Source organism: Bufo bufo, chromosome 7 (assembly GCF_905171765.1).
Source record: "Bufo bufo chromosome 7, aBufBuf1.1, whole genome shotgun sequence".
Classification (NCBI taxonomy): Eukaryota; Metazoa; Chordata; class Amphibia; order Anura; family Bufonidae; genus Bufo; species Bufo bufo.
Window position 1 is genome coordinate 229,439,292 of NC_053395.1, and position 12,097 is coordinate 229,451,388.

General features: G+C 44.4%; 1 long non-coding RNA gene across 1 annotated transcript; it reads right to left on the reverse strand.

Moving 5' to 3' along the window:
- Positions 1 to 6,040: 6,040 nt before the first annotated feature.
- LOC121008893 lies at positions 6,041 to 11,855 on the reverse strand. Its single transcript, XR_005780637.1, has 3 exons — positions 11,845 to 11,855; positions 10,302 to 10,306; positions 6,041 to 6,202 (listed from the first exon to the last, which is right to left on the reverse strand). It is a non-coding gene; the product is annotated as an uncharacterized LOC121008893 (long non-coding RNA).
- Between the last annotated feature and the right edge of the window lie 242 nt (positions 11,856 to 12,097).

Here is a 12,097-nt window from a genome sequence, read left to right on the forward strand (position 1 = left end):
GTAGGAAGGCGTCTCCACCGGCCTCGTCCTTGTAGTGTTTTTCATCTAATCGATGGCATTGACCGTCGTGGTCACGGCAGGTGCGGGGGCCGCATCTCAATGATGTCGTCGGCATATACAATAGCGCCGCTGTAGACGGGGAGATGACCAGCATGATAAAGTCTCTCTTGTAATCAGCGGCGCCCACTCTCAGCCTCTTCTGCATGGGGACTTGTGACCTTGTCCACATTAGGCATTCCTCTCTGTCCTTCACTGCCCCGTAACCGATGGATTCAATGCAGCAAGAGTCGCCCCCCAGATTTATTATAGAAGGTTTCTTTAAGACAAATCCAATTGCATTGATTTAATCTCAGTGGTCACATGACCATCCCTCTGATGTGGACAACCTGCAGCTCTGCAGCTGCTGTGAGATGCTGAGGCTTGTAGTCCTACATCTGCTTGTGGATTGATCCTGACTGATACTAACATTAACACTGTGTAAGATTCATGACCCGGCAACAGCCCGACGTAAATAGGATTGTGGGATTACCTCTTAAATAAACTGATCAGGAAAAAGGCCCTATTTCCAGGACCCCCAGAGATATCAAATGATATCATTGGGGGTAATTTAAGCAATGGGTTTAAATCTAAATAGCAAACAAAGCTTTGTTGCTCTGATACAAAGCATCAAATCCTCTGCCTAAACATAGTTACATGATAAAATGATCTCTACCTGCAACCACCACTAGAGGGAGCTCACTACATACAGATTATACAGCCACCACTAGAGGGAGCTCACTGCATACAGATTATACAGCCACCACTAGAGGGAGCTCACTACATACAGATTATACAGCCACCACTAGAGGGAGCTCACTATATACAGAGTATACAGCCACCACTAGAGTGAGCTCAATACATACAGGTTATACAGTCACCACTAGAGGGAGCTCACTATATACAGAGTATACAGCCACCACTAGAGTGAGCTCACTATATACAGATTATACAGTCACCACTAGAGGGAGCTCACTACACACAGATTATACAGCCACCACTAGAGGGAGCTCACTATGTACAGATTATACAGCCATCACTAGAGGGAGCTCACTACATACAGATTATACAGCCCCCACTATAGGGAGCTCACTACATACAGATTATACAGCCACCACTAGAGGGAGCTCACTGCATACAGATTATACAGACACCACTAGGGAGAGCTCACTACATACAGATTATAAAGCCACCACTAGAGGGAGATCACTACATACAGATTATACAGCCACCACTAGAGGGAGCTCACTACATACAGATTATACAGCCACCACTAGAGGAAGCTCACTACATACAGATTATACAGTCACCACTAGAGGGAGCTCACTACATACAGATTATACAGCCACCACTAGAGGGAGCTCACTACATACAGAGTATACAGTCACCACTAGAGGGAGCTCACTACATACAGATTATACAGCCACCACTAGAGGGAGCTCACTACATACAGATTATACAGCCACCACTAGAGGGAGCTCACTACATACAGATTATACAGCCACCACTAGAGGGAGCTCACTACATACAGATTATACAGCCACCACTAGAGGAAGCTCACTACATACAGATTATACAGCCACTACTAGAGGGAGCTCACTACATACAGATTATACAGCCATCACTAGATGGAGCTCAGTACATACAGATTATACAGCCACCACTAGGGGCGCTCACTGCATACAGATTATACAGCCACCACTAATGGGGGGGCTACTACATATCAAAATGTCAGCGTTCACAGGATTTACTCACATGACTGCCTCCCTTGCTGTCCCTGGCTTTGTCCATTTCTGATCAGGTGCTGAACAAGCGAAGATACAAGCAGCAAATTGTCCTGCGCCGACGTGGATAGAGCTGGGGGAAAGGCAGGTGAGCAACCATATGGTTTAAACACAAATATCGGGCGTCACACAGATGCACAGTGCAAAAGTCAAAAGAAATGCAATGATCCAGTGGATGACGCAGCTCTCTCTGCCTCTCAGAGTAGAAAGTAACTGCAATAAATAAAACTATTAACAGAGTGCTGAGAGTTTGTTACAATGGATAAGGCTACTTTCACACCAGCGTTTTTGCTGGATCCGACAGGGTTCAGCAAAAACGCTTCTGTTACTGATAATACAACCGTCTGCATCCGTTATGAACGGATCCGGTTGTATTATCTTTAACATGGCCAAGACGGATCCGGCATGACCCCCAATGTAAGTCAATGGGGGACGGATCCGTTTTCTATTGTCAGATTGCGTGAGAGAAAACGGATCCATCCCCATTGACTTGCATTGGGGGTCATGCCGGATCCGTCTTTCTCCGCATCCCAGGACGGAAAGCAAAATACAACATGTTGCGGTTTGCTCTCCGGTATGGGAACGCAACTAAACGTAACGGAATGCATTTTGGAGCGCTCCGTTCTGTCCAGATCGGTTTGGTCCGCATTGACAATAAATGGGGACAAAACTGAAGCGTTTTTTTTTCCGGTATTGAGCCCCTATGACGGAACTCAATACCGGAAAACTAAAACGCTAGTGTGAAAGTAGCCTTAGGCCTCTTGCACACAAACGTATTTTCTTTCCGTTTCCAATTCGTTTTTTTATTTTGGAAGGAAGGTACTCCGTGTGCAAACAGTTTCCGTATATCCGTTCCGCTAAAAGATAGAACTTGTCCTATTCTTGTCCGCATTACGGACAAGGATAGTACTGTTCTATGAAGGGACAGCTGTTCCGTTCTGCAAAATACGGAATGCACACGGATGTTATCCGTATTTTTTGCGGACCGCAAAATAAATACGGTTGTGTGCAAGAGACCTTAGTCAGCTGAAGTCCCTGACAGGAGAGAGGTCAGCTAACGGGGAATTTCTGATACAATGTAACAACAGGAAGTGGTGGTTTTTAGTTTCTAGTTTGCATTCACTGACAGCTAGCAGAGATCTTAAAAATGATGACAAAGAGAGGACTGTAGTGTTTTGAATACTTAGATCCCCATTACTGTTTCTTGCTTTGTTGCGTTTGTTTTCCTCGCCATCGTCCTTCTCTCAGGTATCATCTGATAAGCAGATTCAGCCTCGCGCTGTCCGCTCGTTAACAGGATCGGTAATTCTTGTAGCCGGCAGCTTTGTAAAAACGTAACTTTTGAAGGCTATTTTCAGAGCGGCTCATTTGCGACTTGATTCAATCTTCACCATTAGGGAAAATTGGAAGAAAAAAACTGGAAAATTCATTTGAAATATTAATTAAAATGCAAATTAAAATCAGCAGAAGATGGTAATGGTGTAACGGATAGGAGAGCGAGGACTGCGGCGTAGTGGGGCTCAGCATGGGGGGAGGGGCCAAGATGCTGCACAAATTATAACGCAATCAATTGACATTCGAAATGCCCAATAATTCAATAAAACCAGCGGCGGAGTAGTCTGCGTCCAGGAATAACCAGCAGCTAATGAAAATGTATAAACCACACGGCAGAAGGTCAGGAATTGGACACAGAATGGGGGAGGGGGGCTGTAATGTACAGGGGGGCACAAGTGGTGGGGGGTGATGTGGAGCTAAACATGACCCTGATGAATGGGAATGACGGGAGCAGGACATCCCTAATATACACCACGAAAATCCTAAACCGTCCTGTGACAGCGGATGGACTGAAGCTGAGCTCATAACTAAAGGTGTGTCCGGAAATTGCCATTTATGCAGTTGTCTTCTATACTGGAGCACTGCATGAACGGCACGCGGGAATCTAGACTTTACAGTGACATTCCTTCCAGCATTCTCTGGTCAATTCTGTGTTTGTTAGTTTCAAAGTATTTATTTTTATGGAACACAGGTCAGTTTTTCAGATACAGAGCTCCAAATGCACAGCACAGCTATAGGCAAAAGCTATGTGATTATTTTCTGGCTTCCAGGAGCCAAAACTATCTTACAGAGCTCCTCCTAGTGGTGGCTGTATAATCTGTATGTAGTGAGCTCCCCCTAGTGGTGGCTGCATAATCTGTATGTAGTGAGCTCCCCCTAGTGGTGGCTGTATGATCTGTATGTAGTGAACTTCCTCTAGTGGTGGCTGTATAATCTGTATGTAGTGAGCTCCCTCTAGTGGTGGCTGTATAATCTGTATGTAGTGAGCTCCCCCTAGTGGTGGTTGTATAATCTGTATGTACTGAGCTCCTCCTAGTTGTGGCTGTATAATCTGTATGTAGTGAGCTCCCCCTAGTGGTGGCTGTATGATCTGTATGTAGTGAGCTCCCCCTAGTGGTGACTGTATAATCTGTATGTAGTGAGCTCCCTCTAGTGGTGACTGTATAATCTGTATGTAGTGAGCTCCCCCTAGTGGTGGCTGTATAATCTGTATGTAGTGAGCTCCTCCTAGTGGTGGCTGTATAACCTGTATGTAGTGAGCTCCTCCTAGTGGTGGCTGTATAATCTGTATGTAGTGAGCTCCCCCTAGTGGTGACTGTATAATCTGTATGTAGTGAGCTCCCTCTAGTGGTGGCTGTATAACCTGTATGTAGTGAGCTCCTCCTAGTGGTGGCTGTATAATCTGTATGTAGTGAGCTCCCTCTAGTGGTGACTGTATAATCTGTATGTAGTGAGCTCCCTCTAGTGGTGGCTGTATAATCTGTATGTAGTGAGCTCCCTCTAGTGGTGGATGTATAATCTGTATGTAGTGAGCTCCCCCTAGTGGTGGCTGTATGATCTGTATGTAGTGAACTTCCTCTAGTGGTGACTGTATAATCTGTATGTAGTGAGCTCCCTCTAGTGGTGGCTGTATAACCTGTATATAGTGAGCTTCTCCTAGTGGTGGCTGTATAATCTGTATGTAGTGAGCTCCCTCTAGTGGTGACTGTATAATCTGTATGTAGTGAGCTCCCTCTAGTGGTGGCTGTATAATCTGTATGCAGTGAGCTCCCCCTAGTGGTGGATGTATAATCTGTATGTACTGAGCTCCCTCTAGTGGTGGCTGTATAATCTGTATGTAGTGAGCTCCCTCTAGTGGTCACTGTATAATCTGTATGTAGTAACCTCCCTCTAGTGCTGGCTGTATAATCTGTATGTAGTGAGCTCCCTCTAGTGGTGGCTGTATAATCTGTATGTAGTGAGCTCCCTCTAGTGGTGGCTGTATAATCTGTATGTAGTGAGCTCCCTCTAGTGGTGAATGTATAATCTGTATGTAGTGAGCTCCCCCTAGTGGTGGCTGTATTATCTGTATGTAATGAGCTCCCCCTAGTGGTGGCTGTATCATCTGTATGTAGTGAGCTCCCTCTAGTGGTGGCTGTATAATCTGTATGTAGTGAGCTCCCTCTAGTGGTGGCTGTATAATCTGTATGTAGTGAGCTCCCCCTAGTGGTGGCTGTATAATCTGTATGTAGTGAGCTCCCTCTAGTGGTGGCTGTATAATCTGTATGTAGTGAGCTCCCTCTAGTGGTGGCTGTATAATCTGTATATAGTGAGCTCCCTCTAGTGGTGGCTGTATAATCTGTATGTAGTGAGCTCCCCCTAGTGGTGGCTGTATAATCTGTATGTAGTGAGCTCCCCCTAGTGGTGGCTGTATAATCTGTATGTAGTGAGCTCCCCCTAGTGGTGGATGTATAATCTGTATGCAGTAATCTCCTGAGCTCCCTCTAGTGGTGGCTGTATATATCTGTATGTAGTAATCTCCTGAGCTCCCTCTAGTGGTGGCTGTATATATCTGTATGCAGTAATCTCCTGAGCTCCCTCTAGTGGTGGCTGTATATATCTGTATGTAGTAATATCCTCAGCTCCCTCTAGTGGTGGCTGTATATATTTGTATGTAGTAATCTCCTGAGCTGCTTTTAGTGGTGGCTGTATATATCTGTATGCAGTAATCTCCTGAGCTCCCTCTAGTGGTGGCTGTAAATATTTGTATGTAGTAATCTCCTGAGCTGCTTTTAGTGGTGGCTGTATATATCTGTATGTAGTAATCTCCTGAGCTCCCTCTAGTGGTGGCTGTATATATCTGTATGTAGTAATCTCCTGAGCTCCCTCTAGTGGTGGCTGTATATATCTGTATGTAGTAATCTCCTGAGCTCCCTCTAGTGGTGGCTGTATATATCTGTATGTAGTAATCTCCTGAGCTCCCTCTAGTGGTGGCTGTATATATCTGTATGTAGTAATCTCCTGAGATGCTTTTAGTGGTGGCGGTATGTATCTGTATGTAGCAATCTCTAAGTTTCCACCATGTCATATTATGCTTATTCCAAATAACACATACTATTGCATTCCGTATGAGAACACCCACCACCCACATGACAGCCCACATGCACCATATAAAAACTCTTAGGGTTTCATTTAAAAGGAGACCAAATGCAGTATAGTCAAGAAATGTTAAAGTAGGATATACATTATCTTGATCTATAGAGCAGAGCACGACGCATGATCTACAGAAAAAATGTGACTTTTTAATGTGAAGCCTAAAAGGGAACATAATTTACCTGGTGAATGGAGGGCGGAGGAGGTTTCTGCATTACTAGGAAAGGTTTAGATGGCGTCACTGCCGCGGCCTGTCATTTGGTGGGTAATACGTGTAATCAACGTGTTAAATTGCGCAAATGATCTAAACCTGCATTTACTGCACATGTAGAAAAAGAAAAGTCACCATTACACCCGCTAATGGAACAATCTGCAGCGACCATTTCCATAGAAAGCTACTGAACCAGAAAGACTTCAGACCATGGAGCAGAGGGGGATGTAGTGGAAAGGGGGCACAGCAAAAATCATAGGGGGACTCCCTGTGCTCTCACACCCCCCACACACCGTGCCATAACCATGGGCCCTATAGGAGTTGTATGGAGGATCCAGATATACACATAGGGGTTCATCTATTAGAGGGGCGTCCGTTCTTGTGGTCAGTGCTGCTAGGTTACAAGCGATAGCACCACGGCACAGGAATCAGAATGTGGGTGCCACGTCCACCCGCCCTGTCTCATAGCCTCTCCATAAGTGCCACATGAACTGGATGTTGTGGGCCCTCACCATCCCCACTGCCTGAACATTGCTCCACAGCTTGCCTCTGCCGTATATGTCAGGGGAAGTTCTCCTCTGCCCCTCTGTATCAGAGCAGTGAAACCACTCTCTGGCTTCGGAGCTGCACTTCCCCACCACGGCTCCGGCCATTGTGAAGTCAACAGGCAGAGACCAGGCCCAGAAGAACTGGAGGCTCCTCAAGAGGCTAGGTTCAAATTTTCAAGATGTATCACAGCCCGGATGCCTCTTAAACTGTGCCAAGACAGACATAGCAGAGCTGGAGAGGGTTCAGAGCAGGGCAATGCAAGTAACTGGAATGGGCGGACTACAGGTCCCAGAAAGATTATCAAAACTTAGTGTTATTCACTTTAGAAAAGAGACGACTGAGAGGAGATGTAATTATGTATAAATATATCAGAGGTCAGTACGGAGGTCACTCCTATCATCTATTTATCCCCAGGACTGTGACTGTGACGAGGGGACATCCTCTGCGTCTGGAGGAAAGAAGGTTTGTACACAAACATAGAAGAGGATTCTTTACTGTAACAGCAGTGAGACTATGGACTCTATACTGTAAGAGCAGTGAGACTATGGACTCTTTACAGTAAGAGCAGTGAGACTATGGACTCTTTACTGTAAGAGCAGTGAGACTATGGACTATTTACTGTAAGAGCAGTGAGACTATGGACTCTATACTGTAAGAGCAGTGAGACTATGGACTCTTTACTGTAAGAGCAGTGAGACTATGGACTCTTTACTGTAAGAGCAGTGAGACTATGGACTCTTTACTGTAAGAGCAGTGAGACTATGGACTCTATACTGTAAGAGCACTGAGACTATGGACTCCTTACTGTAAGAGCAGTGAGACTATGGACTCTTTACAGTAAGAGCAGTGAGACTATGGACTCTTTACTGTAAGAGCAGTGAGACTACGGACTCTTTACTGTAAGAGCAGTGAGACTATGGACTCTTTACTGTAAGAGCAGTGAGACTACGGACTCTTTACTGTAAGAGCAGTGAGACTATGGACTCTTTACAGTAAGAGCAGTGAGACTATGGACTCTTTACTGTAAGAGCAGTGAGACTATGGACTCTTTACTGTAAGAGCAGTGAGACTATGGACTATTTACTGTAAGAGCAGTGAGACTATGGACTCTTTACTGTAAGAGCAGTGAGACTATGGACTCTATACTGTAAGAGCAGTGAGACTATGGACTCTTTACTGTAAGAGCAGTGAGACTATGGACTCTTTACTGTAAGAGCAGTGAGACTATGGACTCTTTACGGTAAGAGCAGTGAGACTATGGACTCTTTACTGTAAGAGCAGTGAGACTATGGACTCTTTACTGTAAGAGCAGTGAGACTATGGACTATTTACTGTAAGAGCAGTGAGACTATGGACTCTTTACTGTAAGAGCAGTGAGACTATGGACTCTATACTGTAAGAGCAGTGAGACTATGGACTCTTTACTGTAAGAGCAGTGAGACTATGGACTCTGTACTGTAAGAGCAGTGAGACTATGGACTCTTTACTGTAAGAGCAGTGAGACTATGGACTCTTTACTGTAAGAGCAGTGAGACTACGGACTCTTTACTGTAAGAGCAGTGAGACTATGGACTCTTTACTGTAAGAGCAGTGAGACTATGGACTCTTTACTGTAAGAGCAGTGAGACTATGGACTCTATACTGTAAGAGCAGTGAGACTATGGACTCTTTACAGTAAGAGCAGTGAGACTATGGACTCTATACTGTAAGAGCAGTGAGACTATGGACTCTATACTGTAAGAGCAGTGAGACTATGGACTCTTTACTGTAAGAGCGGTGAGACTATGGACTCTTTACTGTAAGAGCAGTGAGACTATGGACTCTATACTGTAAGAGCAGTGAGACTATGGACTCTTTACTGTAAGAGCAGTGAGACTATGGACTCTTTACTGTAAGAGCAGTGAGACTATGGACTCTTTACTGTAAGAGCAGTGAGACTATGGACTCTATACTGTAAGAGCAGTGAGACTATGTGACTCTTTACTGTAAGAGCAGTGAGACTATGGACTCTTTACTGTAAGAGCAGTGAGACTATGGACTCTATACTGTAAGAGCAGTGAGACTATGTGACTCTTTACTGTAAGAGCAGTGAGACTATGGACTCTTTACTGTAAGAGCAGTGAGACTATGAACTCTTTACTGTAGGAGCAGTGAGACTATGGACTCTATACTGTAAGAGCAGTGAGACTATGGACTCTTTACAGTAAGAGCAGTGAGACTATAGACTCTATACTGTAAGAGCAGTGAGACTATGGACTCTTTACTGTAAGAGCGGTGAGACTATGGACTCTATACTGTAAGAGCAGTGAGACTATGGACTCTTTACAGTAAGAGCAGTGAGACTATGGACTATACTGTAAGAGCAGTGAGACTATGGACTCTATACTGTAAGAGCAGTGAGACTATGGACTATACTGTAAGAGCAGTGAGACTATGGACTCTATACTGTAAGAGCAGTGAGACTATGGACTCTATACTGTAAGAGCAGTGAGACTATGGACTCTTTACTGTAAGAGCAGTGAGACTATGGACTCTTTACTGTAAGAGCAGTGAGACTATGGACTCTGTACTGTAAGAGCAGTGAGACTATGGACTCTTTACTGTAAGAGCAGTGAGACTATGGACTCTTTACGGTAAGAGCAGTGAGACTATGGACTCTTTACTGTAAGAGCAGTGAGACTATGGACTCTTTACGGTAAGAGCAGTGAGACTATGGACTCTTTACGGTAAGAGCAGTGAGACTATGGAGCTCTCTGCCTGAGGAGGAGGTGATGATGAGTTCACTAATAGAGTTCAGGAGGGGCCTGAATGTATTTCTGGAGTGTAATAATATTACAGGCTATAGCTACTAGAGGGGGGTCGTTGATCCAGGGAGTTATTCTGATGCCTGATTGGAGTCAGGAAGGAATTTTTCCCCTTAAAATGAGGAAAATTGGCTTCTACCTCACAAGTTTTTTTTTTGCCTTCCTCTCGATCAACTTGCAGGATAACAGGCTGAACTGGATGAACAGAGGTCTTTTTTTCGGTCTTATAAACTATGTTACTGTGTTACTATGTAAATCAGTGCACTTTTCAAATTATTGTCTCTTAAAGTGGGCATGTGGTTAGGCAGGAAAAGGGCAGTTCATCATGTGGCAATGAAAAATGAAAGTGATTTCATCATCATATAAAAGCTGCGCTGATTTCCATGTTGGTGCAGTTTTTGGCGGCATCCCAGGAGCATCTCATCCACAATGTGTCTGGAACGTGTGCACCCAGCCTGGTAGCGGGAGCCACCAGTTCTTCTGTGCCCGGTCACAGGACTTTGCTATACTGTAAAAAAAACATCAAGTCAGGCAATTTTGTAACAAAGAGTAAGGAAAAGTGTTACATGCGGCATTGTTAGATGAGAAATGTCATTTATTTGTGCAAAATTTGGAGGAAACACATGAATATCATTCATTCTCCATGAATGAATGACATTGCTCAGGTTCAACCCCAGGACCCCCGTGCCGACCACTGAGCCACCATGACGCCCCATGCAGTAAGTAGCATGTCAGAAGGATGCCAGATTATCTGAATTTTACTGTATACACAATGTAATCTAATTGGAATGGATTCCTTGATGTTTTTTGCGTTTTCTCCCTTGTGATTGTGCTGATATCCACCTAGTGATGGGATCCATGTAATAGATAACATTATGTGGTGTCCTGAGGAACCAGGCTGAGCTCGCAAATTTATAGGACTGCGCAGGAAAAAGGGCGGAATCCCCTGTCCTCAGACGATAAATGTGGCACTCGCCTGGGAATCAATGTCACGTGAGATGGGAAGACAAGAGGAAAGGTTTGTTCTTGTTTGGAACCATCAGATTGTATAAAGAGACTCATCATCCTGGAGAGCAGGGACACATTTACTAACTTTGCTATGCCACTTTTTGGAGTAAAAAAAGTTACAAGACCCCTTTTTGCGATGCTGTCCCCCCTTCTTGAGAGTGGCAGGATGTGGTGGGGGACGGGACTTCGGCCCAGGCAAATTTACTTAAAGGGGTTCTCCGGGAATTAAGAAAATAAAAATACCTAAATATTACTTTATTATGAATATATTCCCAAATACCTATCATTAGTTATAATGTCTGGGGAGCAATCATTAGGAGAAATAAAATGGCCGCTGTCCTATTAGTACACACAAAACCTGTCCTAGTCACACACGAGGACAAGTTACTTCACAACACTGAGGTTCCTCCTCCTCTTCTCTGCTCTGCTTGTCAGGGATTATGATCCAATACAGCTCAGAAGATCTTCAGCTGAATCTCTTAAGGAAAGGAGCTCATGAGGAGACATGAAGTACAGAGAGGAGGGACAGGACAGACTGTGGTAATGGAGACTGCATACAAGAGCTGCTGCTCATTATCTACCTCTCCACCATCCTCTCTGTACTTCATGTCTCCTCATAAACTCCATTCCTACAGAGATTCAGCTGAAGATCTTATTATCAGCTGTATTCAGGATCATAATCCCTGACAAGCAGAGCAGAGAGGAGGATGAGGAGTGTCCTCCTGTGTGATTAGGACAGGTTTTGTGTGTAGTAATAGGACAGCGCCTATTTTATTTCTCCTAATGATTGCTCCCTAGACAAAACGAGCCATTATAACTAATGAAAGGTATTTGGGAATATATTTATAATAAAGTATTATTTAAGTATTTTCATTTTCTTAATTCCCAGAGAACCCCTTTAAGTTTACTCCTGGAAACAGGTGTAAAAGAGGAGTGAAAACGACACCAGTCAGGGACCCTGGGCACATGGACTGCAGAAGGTGACGCTCCCTCCAGCTGCACAGGGGTCATCATGGACTTGCCTAAGAAGCCAGTCTTTGATAAATGACCCTTATTATATCCAATAAATAATCTGTTTCCTGCTCGAGACTCCCATGTGTTGCAGCTTAAGGCCTCTTTCACTCGACCGTTTTTTGTTTCCGTTTTGCGGGCCGTTTTTTGCTTTCCGTACACGGTCCGTATACAGAACCATTAATTTCAATGGTTCCGCAAAAAAAACGGAATGTACTCCGTATGCA